Genomic DNA, 12,398 nt, shown 5'->3' on the forward strand with positions numbered 1-12,398 from the left:
TGTGTTGTGTGCTGCAGTCACCATGAGGCGAGTCAGGCCGGTGGTTTTCTTGGTCCCGTTCACTCTGCTGGTCCTGAAGGGCGGATGCTTTGAACTGCAGGATACGATCCATGAACTCATAGAGGAGAACATCCACCTCCATGATCAGCTGGAGAACCTGACCCAGGCCATCAGAGAACTCAAACGCATGTTCTACCATCACTCCAGTGGTACTTGACTGTTTGTTATCTTTCATTATTATACAAAAGTGTTAAAAGGAGAGTAGGAGTTATCAGTAAATTTCTTGTGAGGTTAAGTGTAAGTTTTTGTGATATTTAATTCATCCTTATTTGTTTTTTTTTTTTATTGCACTATCAATTCTCTTTTGTGTCTTGTAAAATAATTATAATGAGAATTGTTATTGATATTCACATTAATTAAAAGTAGCCTATGACAAAAAGAATTTAAGAATAAATGATTGATTCTGCCTGGAATGTGCAGCTTCACTGTTATAATTTGTGACAACATACGCATCTTCTCCTAGTTAATGGATTTTGTGAAACCACATTTTTTTGTTAACACAAAACAATGAAAATGAAATGACTTGAGGTTATTTTACCCAACATGTACACGTTTAAAACACACACAGGCTTAAAATATTTGACTTCCAAGGTCAAAACTTATTTGTTTTTTTCATCCATTGTAAATGCTTTCATTTCCTGTTTGTGTCCAGCCCAGTTTTCTCTTAATCCTTTTCCTGCTGCTTTTTATTTCTTCATATTCTCTCAGAATGCACCGCTTTATCAACTGAACTTTCTCTCCTCACTCCACAGGACTCGATGAATTATCTATAATGATAATTTGTCATGCTTTTGTTTGCACGGTGACAGAAAGCCAATAACACTGCTATCCTGTCGTTTTTAATAAAGATCCAAGTCATCACGAGCACCACGACGAGGACGTTCAGCATCTGTGGGACGAATGGTCACAGCACGGTGAGTGTCTCTGCCTTGCTGTCAAACACTTGAGTGAATCCAGAGTGGTCTGACTCCAGCTGTGAAAAGCTTCCGGCAGATAAAAAGCATGGAGTGGACAAGTTGCTGCAGAGGCCGCACCATTAGTGGGGCATGGATTTTTATTGCCACGTGGGCTGCGTTTAGACATAACAGGTCATGTTAGCACCAGAGGGATAATGAAATGATTTGTTAATCAACTCTAACCCTCAGATGAACCTTTATTATAAGTCGCTGAGTGGATAATCAAGAGAAAGTTGCTTTATAAAAGTCCTGTATGAACTGATGTGACTGTGTGTGTGTGTTGTTTCTTTGTTCCTGGCAGGCATCAGTGCAGACACCCATCTCCTTTTGGAAAATGTCTTCTGTGGACATGAGCTGCACGGCTCAGCTGCTCCCTCCCTCCATGAAGAAACGACCGTCTTGCTGCTGATGTTCACCTGTCTCGTCCTGCTGCTGATCAGCTGTGTGTTGGAGACATGGACCTAGTGTCCACTGAGGACTGAGGTCGTCATGGCCAGTGGGGATATGTGCAAACTACACTATAATTTAGAGGTGCTATATGTAAGAAATGTATTATATGTAATGTAATGTATTATATTTAAACTTCAGTGTAAAACATTGTATTAATTGTTGTTTTTCATTACCCCAGAATATATATATTTGGGCTCTCCTATATTTATATAGCTCCAACGAGGCCGTCATTTTGTACCACCATGTTTTAACAACGGCCCACAGGAGACAAACTCAACATCTTTTGAGATTAAATGCTAAATGAAGTCTTCTTTGGTTCTCCAACACACTCACTCCACACAAGTGAGGTGAAGGATATTCAGCTGCAACACACAAAAACATAAAATGACCACGACGTGTCATCAGAGATTAAGGAAAAACCCTAAAAACAATTAAACACTGACTTCAAGGATGACAATAGTGCCGCCATGTTCTCAAAATTAATTAGTGCCTGCTGCTGCAAGGCATTCTAGTGAGAACCTAGAACAATTTGGACGACATACTTACCTATGACTTTTTTGTCAAGGTTTAGATGACATACTAAAGTATGACTTTTTTGTCAAATTTTGAACAACATACCAAAGTATGACTTTTTTTGTCAAATTTTGGATGACATACCTAAGTATGACTTTTTTGTCACAATTGGACCACATACTATAGTATGACTTTTTTGTCACAATTGGACCACATACCATAGTATGACTTTTTAGTCAAATTTTGGACGACATACTAAAATATGACTTTCTTGTCAAATTTCGGACGACATAGTAAACCAAGACATTTTTTTTCACATTTTGGATGACACACTAATGTATGACTTTTTTCTCAAATTTTGGATGACATACTAACCTATGACTTTTTTATCCAATTTTAGACAACATACTAACCTATGACTTTTTTTTGTCAAATTTTAGACGACATACTAACCTATGACTTTTTTGTCTAATTTTGGACGACATACTAAAGAATGACTTTTTTGTCAAATTTTGGATGACATACTAACCTATGACTTTTTTGTCAAATTTTAGACGACATACTAAAGCATGACTTTTTTGTCAAATTTTGGACGACATACTAAAGTATGACTTTTTTGTCAAATTTTGGATGACATACTAACCTATGACTTTTTTGTCAAATTTTAGACGACATACTAAAGCATGACTTTTTTATCAAATTTTGGATGACATACTAAAGCATGACTTTTTTGTCAAATTTTGGATGACATACTAAAGTATGACTTTTTTGTCAAATTTTAGACATACTAAAGTATGACTTTTTTGTCAAATTTTAGACATACCAAAGCATGACTTTTTTGTCAAATTTTAGACATACCAAAGTATGACTTTTTTGTCACAATTTGGACGACATACTATAGTATGACTTTTTAGTCAAATTTTGGACGACATACTAAAGTATGACTTTCTTGTCAAATTTCGGACGACATAGTAAACCATGACATTTTTTTTCACATTTTGGACGACACACTAATGTATGACTTTTTTCTCAAATTTCGGACGACATACTAAATTATGACTTCTTTGTCAAATTTTGGATGACATACTAACCTATGACTTTTTTTGGTCAAATTTTGGATGACATACTAACCTATGACTTTTTTAGTCAAATTTTAGACAACATACTAACCTATGACTTTTTTGGTCAAATTTTAGACAACATACTAACCTATGACTTTTTTAGTCAAATTTTAGACAACATACTAACCTATAACATTTTTGTCTAATTTTGGACGACATACTAAAGCATGACTTTTTTGTCAAATTTTGGACGACATACTAAAGTATGACTTTTTTGGTCAAATTTTAGACAACATACTAACCTATGACTTTTTTAGTCAAATTTTAGACAACATACTAACCTATGACTTTTTTGTCAAATTTTAGACAACATACTAACCTATGACTTTTTTTGTCAAATTTTGAACGACATACTAAAGTATGACTTTTTTGTAAAATTTTGGACGACATACCAAAGCATGACTTTTTTGTCAAATTTTGGACGACTTACCAAAGCATGACTTTTTTGTCAAATTTCGGACGACATACTAAAGTATGACTTTTTTGTCAAATTTTGGACGACATATGAACCTATGACTTCTTTGTCAAATTTCGGACGACATACTGCCCTATGACTTTTTTTGTCATATTTTGAACGACATATTAACCTATGACTTTTTTTTGTCAAATTTTAGACGACATACTAAAGTATGACTTTTTTGTCAAATTTTGGATGACATACTAACCTATTACTTTTTTGTCAAATTTTGAACGACATACTAAAGTATGACTTTTTTGTCAAATTTTAGATTACATACTAACCTATGACTTTTTTGTCAAATTTTAGACAACATACTAACCTATGACTTTTTTGTCAAATTTCGGACGACATACCAAAGCATGACTTTTTTGTCAAATTTTGGACGACTTACCAAAGAATGACTTTTTTGTCAAATTTCGGACGACATACGAAAGTATGACTTTTTTGTCAAATTTTGGACGACATATGAACCTATGACTTCTTTGTCAAATTTCGGACGACATACTAACCTATGACTTTTTTTGTCAAATTTTGAACGACATACTAAAGTATGACTTTTTTCTCACATTTTGGACGACATACTAACCTATAACTTTTTTGTCAAATTTTTGACAACATATTAACCTATGACTTTTTTTGTCAAATTTTAGACGACATACTAAAGTATGACTTTTTTGTCAAATTTTGGATGACATACTAACCTATTACTTTTTTGTCAAATTTTGAACGACATACTAAAGTATGACTTTTTTGTCAAATTTTAGATTACATACTAACCTATGACTTTTTTGTCAAATTTTAGACAACATACTAACCTATGACTTTTTTTGTCAAATTTTGAACGACATACTAAAGTATGACTTTTTTCTCACATTTTGGACGACATACTAACCTATAACTTTTTTGTCAAATTTTGGACAACATATTAACCTATGACTTTTTTTGTCAAATTTTAGACGACATACTAAAGTATGACTTTTCTGTCAAATTTTGAACGACATACTAAAGTATGACTTTTTTGTCAAATTTTGAACGACATACTAAAGTACGACTTTTTTGTCAAATTTTAGATTACATACTAACCTATGACTTTTTTGTCAAATTTTAGATAACATACTAACCTATGACTTTTTTCTCAAATTTTGGACGACGTACTAAAGTATGACTTTTTTGTCAAATTTTGAACGACATACTAAAGTATGAATTTTTTGTCAAATTGTAGACAATATACTAACCTATGACTTTTTTGTCAAATTTTGAACGACATACTAAAGTATGAATTTTTTGTCAAATTGTAGACAACATACTAACCTTTGACTTTTTTGTCAAATTTTGAACATATTAACCTATGACTTTTTTTATCAAATTTTAGACGACATACTAAAGTATGACTTTTTTGTCAAATTTTGGATGACATACTAACCTATAACTTTTTTGTCAAATTTTGGACAACATTAACCTATGACTTTTTTTGTCAAATTTCGGACGACATACTAAAGCATGACTTTTTTGTCAAATTTTAGACAACATACTAACCTATGACTTCTTTTGTCAAATTTTGGACGACATATGAACCTATGACTTCTTTGTCAAATTTCGGACGACATACTAACCTATGACTTTTTTTTGTCAAATTTTGAACGACACTAAAGTATGACTTTTTTCTCACATTTTGGACGACATACTAACCTATAACTTTTTTGTCAAATTTTGGACAACATATTAACCTATGACTTTTTTTGTCAAATTTTAGACGACATACTAAAGTATGACTTTTTTGTCAAATTTTGGATGACATACTAACCTATTACTTTTTTGTCAAATTTTGAACGACATACTAAAGTATGACTTTTTTGTCAAATTTTAGATTACATACTAACCTATGACTTTCTTTTGTCAAATTTTAGACAACATACTAACCTATGACTTTTTTGTCAAATTTTGGACGACATACTAACCTATGACTTTTTTTGTCAAATTTTGAACGACATACTAAAGTATGACTTTTTTCTCACATTTTGGACGACATACTAACCTATAACTTTTTTGTCAAATTTTGGACAACATATTAACCTATGACTTTTTTTGTCAAATTTTAGACGACATACTAAAGTATGACTTTTCTGTCAAATTTTGAACGACATACTAAAGTATGACTTTTTTCTCACATTTTGGACGACATACTAACCTATAACTTTTTTGTCAAATTTTGGACAACATATTAACCTATGACTTTTTTTGTCAAATTTTAGACGACATACTAAAGTATGACTTTTTTGTCAAATTTTGGATGACATACTAACCTATTACTTTTTTGTCAAATTTTGAACGACATACTAAAGTATGACTTTTTTGTCAAATTTTAGATTACATACTAACCTATGACTTTTTTGTCAAATTTTAGACAACATACTAACCTATGACTTTTTTGTCAAATTTTGGACGACATACTAACCTATGACTTTTTTTGTCAAATTTTGAACGACATACTAAAGTATGACTTTTTTCTCACATTTTGGACGACATACTAACCTATAACTTTTTTGTCAAATTTTGGACAACATATTAACCTATGACTTTTTTTGTCAAATTTTAGACGACATACTAAAGTATGACTTTTCTGTCAAATTTTGAACGACATACTAAAGTATGACTTTTTTGTCAAATTTTGAACGACATACTAAAGTACGACTTTTTTGTCAAATTTTAGATAACATACTAACCTATGACTTTTTTGTCAAATTTTAGATAACATACTAACCTATGACTTTTTTGTCAAATTTTAGATAACATACTAACCTATGACTTTTTTCTCAAATTTTGGACGACGTACTAAAGTATGACTTTTTTGTCAAATTTTGAACGACATACTAAAGTATGAATTTTTTGTCAAATTGTAGACAATATACTAACCTATGACTTTTTTGTCAAATTTTGAACGACATACTAAAGTATGAATTTTTTGTCAAATTGTAGACAACATACTAACCTATGACTTTTTTGTCAAATTTTGGACAACATATTAACCTATGACTTTTTTTGTCAAATTTTAGATGACATACTAAAGTATGACTTTTTTGTCAAATTTTGGATGACATACTAACCTATAACTTTTTTGTCAAATTTTGGACAACATATTAACCTATGACTTTTTTTGTCAAATTTTAGACGACATACTAAAGTATGACTTTTTTGTCAAATTTTAGACAACATACTAACCTATGACTTTTTTGTCAAATTTTGGACGACAAACTAAACTATGACTTTTTTGTCAAATTTTAGACAACATACTAACTATGACTTTTTTGTCAAATTTCGGACGACATACCAAAGCATGACTTTTTTGTCAAATTTTGGACGACTTACCAAAGCATGACTTTTTTGTCAATTTTCGGACGACATGCTAAAGTATGACTTTTTTGTCAAATTTTGGACGACATATGAACCTATGACTTCTTTGTCAAATTTCGGGCGACATACTAACCTATGACTTTTTTTGTCAAATTTTGAACGACATAATAAAGTATGACTTTTTTCTCACATTTTGGACGACATACTAACCTATAACTTTTTTGTCAAATTTTGGACAACATATTAACCTATGACTTTTTTTGTCAAATTTTAGACGACATACTAAAGTATGACTTTTTTGTCAAATTTTGGATGACATACTGACCTATTACTTTTTTGTCAAATTTTGAACGACATACTAAAGTATGACTTTTTTGTCAAATTTTAGATTACATACTAACCTATGACTTTTTTGTCAAATTTTAGACAACATACTAACCTATGACTTTTTTGTCAAATTTTGGACGACATACTAAAGTATGACTTTTTTGTCAAATTTTAGACAACATACTAAAGTATGACTTTTTTGTCAAATTTTAGACATACTAAACTTTGACTTTTTTGTCAAATTTTGAACGACATACTAATGTATGACTTTTTTCTCAAATTTCGGACGACATACTAAATTATGACTTCTTTGTCAAATTTTGGATGACATACTAACCTATGACTTTTTTGGTCAAATTTTGGATGACATACTAACCTATGACTTTTTTGTCAAATTTTAGACAACATACTAACCTATGACTTTTTTGTCAAATTTTGGACGACATACTAAAGTATGACTTTTTTGTCAAATTTTAGACAACATACTAAAGTATGACTTTTTTGTCAAATTTTGAACGACATACTAATGTATGACTTTTTTCTCAAATTTTGAACGACATACTTAAGTACGACTTTTTTGTCAAATTTTAGATTACATACTAACCTATGACTTTTTTGTCAAATTTTAGATAACATACTAACCTATGACTTTTTTCTCAAATTTTGGACGACGTACTAAAGTATGACTTTTTTGTCAAATTTTGAACGACATACTAAAGTATGAATTTTTTGTCAAATTGTAGACAATATACTAACCTATGACTTTTTTGTCAAATTTTGAACGACATACTTAAGTATGAATTTTTTGTCAAATTGTAGACAACATACTAACCTATGACTTTTTTGTCAAATTTTGGACAACATATTAACCTATGACTTTTTTTGTCAAATTTTAGACGACGTACTAAAGTATGACTTTTTTGTCAAATTTTAGATTACATACTAACCTATGACTTTTTTGTCAAATTTTGGACGACATACTAAACTATGACTTTTTTGTCAAATTTTAGACAACATACTAACTATGACTTTTTTGTCAAATTTCGGACGACATACCAAAGCATGACTTTTTTGTCAAATTTTGGACGACTTACCAAAGCATGACTTTTTTGTCAAATTTCGGACGACATACTAAAGTATGACTTTTTTGTCAAATTTTGGACGACATATGAACCTATGACTTCTTTGTCAAATTTCGGACGACATATTAACCTATGACTTTTTTTGTCAAATTTTAGACGACATACTAAAGTATGACTTTTTTGTCAAATTTTAGACGACATACTAAAGTATGACTTTTTTGTCAAATTTTGAACGACATACTAAAGTATGACTTTTTTGTCAAATTTTAGATTACATACTAACCTATGACTTTTTTGTCAAATTTTAGACATACTAACCTATGACTTTTTTGTCAAATTTTGGACGACATACTAAAGTATGACTTTTTTGTCAAATTTTAGACAACATACTAAAGTATGACTTTTTTGTCAAATTTTAGACATACTAAACTTTGACTTTTTTGTCAAATTTTGAACGACATACTAATGTATGACTTTTTTCTCAAATTTCGGACGACATACTAAATTATGACTTCTTTGTGAAATTTTGGATGACATACTAACCTATGACTTTTTTGTCAAATTTCGGACGACATACTAAAGTATGACTTTTTTGTCAAATTTTGGACGACATATGAACCTATGACTTCTTTGTCAAATTTCGGACGACATACTAACCTATGACTTTTTTTGTCAAATTTTGAACGACATACTAAAGTATGACTTTTTTGTCAAATTTTAGATTACATACTAACCTATGACTTTTTTGTCAAATTTTAGACAACATACTAACCTATGACTTTTTTAGTCAAATTTTAGACAACATACTAACCTATGACTTTTTTGTCAAATTTTAGACAACATACTAACCTATGACTTTTTTTGTCAAATTTTGAACGACATACTAAAGTATGACTTTTTTGTCAAATTTTGGACGACATACCAAAGCATGACTTTTTTGTCAAATTTTGGACGACTTACCAAAGCATGACTTTTTTGTCAAATTTCTGACGACATACTAAAGTATGACTTTTTTGTCAAATTTTGGACGACATATGAACCTATGACTTATTTGTCAAATTTCGGACGACATACTAACCTATGACTTTTTTTGTCAAATTTTGAACGACATATTAACCTATGACTTTTTTTTGTCAAATTTTAGACGACATACTAAAATATGACCTTTTTGTCAAATTTTGGATGACATACTAACCTATTACTTTTTTGTCAAATTTTGAACGACATACTAAAGTACGACTTTTTTGTCAAATTTTGGACGACATACCAAAGCATGACTTTTTTGTCAAATTTTGGACGACTTACCAAAGCATGACTTTTTTGTCAAATTTCGGACGACATACTAAAGTATGACTTTTTTGTCAAATTTTGGACGACATATGAACCTATGACTTCTTTGTCAAATTTCGGACGACATACTAACCTATGACTTTTTTTGTCAAATTTTGAACGACATATTAACCTATGACTTTTTTTTGTCAAATTTTAGACGACATACTAAAGTATGACTTTTTTGTCAAATTTTGGATGACATACTAACCTATTACTTTTTTGTCAAATTTTGAACGACATACTAAAGTATGACTTTTTTGTCAAATTTTAGATTACATACTAACCTATGACTTTTTTGTCAAATTTTAGACAACATACTAACCTATGACTTTTTTAGTCAAATTTTAGACAACATACTAACCTATGACTTTTTTGTCAAATTTTAGACAACATACTAACCTATGACTTTTTTGTCAAATTTTAGACAACATACTAACCTATGACTTTTTTTGTCAAATTTTGAACGACATACTAAAGTATGACTTTTTTGTCAAATTTTGGACGACATACCAAAGCATGACTTTTTTGTCAAATTTTGGACGACTTACCAAAGCATGACTTTTTTGTCAAATTTCGGACGACATACTAAAGTATGACTTTATTGTCAAATTTTGGACGACATATGAACCTATGACTTCTTTGTCAAATTTCGGACGACATACTAACCTATGACTTTTTTTGTCAAATTTTGAACGACATTAACCTATGACTTTTTTTTGTCAAATTTTAGACGACATACTAAAGTATGACTTTTTTGTCAAATTTTGGATGACATACTAACCTATTACTTTTTTGTCAAATTTTGAACGACATACTAAAGTATGACTTTTTTGTCAAATTTTAGATTACATACTAACCTATGACTTTTTTGTCAAATTTTAGACAACATACTAACCTATGACTTTTTTGTCAAATTTTGGACGACATACCAAAGCATGACTTTTTTTGTCAAATTTTGGACGACTTACCAAAGCATGACTTTTTTGTCAAATTTCGGACGACATACCAAAGCATGACTTTTTTGTCAAATTTTGGACGACTTACCAAAGCATGACTTTTTGTCAAATTTCGGACGACATACTAAAGTATGACTTTTTTGTCAAATTTTGGACGACATATGAACCTATGACTTCTTTGTCAAATTTCGGACGACATACTAACCTATGACTTTTTTTGTCAAATTTTGAACGACATACTAAAGTATGACTTTTTTGTCAAATTTTAGATTACATACTAACCTATGACTTTTTTGTCAAATTTTAGACAACATACTAACCTATGACTTTTTTAGTCAAATTTTAGACAACATACTAACCTATGACTTTTTTGTCAAATTTTAGACAACATACTAACCTATGACTTTTTTTGTCAAATTTTGAACGACATACTAAAGTATGACTTTTTTGTCAAATTTTGGACGACATACCAAAGCATGACTTTTTTGTCAAATTTTGGACGACTTACCAAAGCATGACTTTTTTGTCAAATTTCGGACGACATACTAAAGTATGACTTTATTGTCAAATTTTGGACGACATATGAACCTATGACTTCTTTGTCAAATTTCGGACGACATACTAACCTATGACTTTTTTTGTCAAATTTTGAACGACATACTAAAGTATGACTTTTTTGTCAAATTTTAGATTACATACTAACCTATGACTTTTTTGTCAAATTTTAGACAACATACCAACCTATGACTTTTTTAGTCAAATTTTAGACAACATACTAACCTATGACTTTTTTGTCAAATTTTAGACAACATACTAACCTATGACTTTTTTTGTCAAATTTTGAACGACATACTAAAGTATGACTTTTTTGTCAAATTTTGGACGACATACCAAAGCATGACTTTTTTGTCAAATTTTGGACGACTTACCAAAGCATGACTTTTTTGTCAAATTTCGGACGACATACTAAAGTATGACTTTATTGTCAAATTTTGGACGACATATGAACCTATGACTTCTTTGTCAAATTTCGGACGACATACTAACCTATGACTTTTTTTGTCAAATTTTGAACGACATATTAACCTATGACTTTTTTTTGTCAAATTTTAGACGACATACTAAAGTATGACTTTTTTGTCAAATTTTGGATGACATACTAACCTATTACTTTTTTGTCAAATTTTGAACGACATACTAAAGTATGACTTTTTTGTCAAATTTTAGATTACATACTAACCTATGACTTTTTTGTCAAATTTTAGACAACATACTAACCTATGACTTTTTTGTCAAATTTTGGACGACATACCAAAGCATGACTTTTTTTGTCAAATTTTGGACGACTTACCAAAGCATGACTTTTTTGTCAAATTTCGGACGACATACCAAAGCATGACTTTTTTGTCAAATTTTGGACGACTTACCAAAGCATGACTTTTTGTCAAATTTCGGACGACATACTAAAGTATGACTTTTTTGTCAAATTTGGACGACATATGAACCTATGACTTCTTTGTCAAATTTCGGACGACATACTAAAGTATGACTTTTTTGTCAAATTTTGAACGACATACTAAAGTACGACTTTTTTGTCAAATTTTAGATTACATACTAACCTATGACTTTTTTCTCAAATTTTAGATAACATACTAACCTATGACTTTTTTCTCAAATTTTGGACGACGTACTAAAGTATGACTTTTTTGTCAAATTTTGAACGACATACTAAAGTATGAATTTTTTGTCAAATTGTAGACAATATACTAACCTATGACTTTTTTGTCAAA

Source organism: Solea solea, chromosome 19, assembly GCF_958295425.1.
Source record: "Solea solea chromosome 19, fSolSol10.1, whole genome shotgun sequence".
NCBI classification, from domain to species: Eukaryota; Metazoa; Chordata; class Actinopteri; order Pleuronectiformes; family Soleidae; genus Solea; species Solea solea.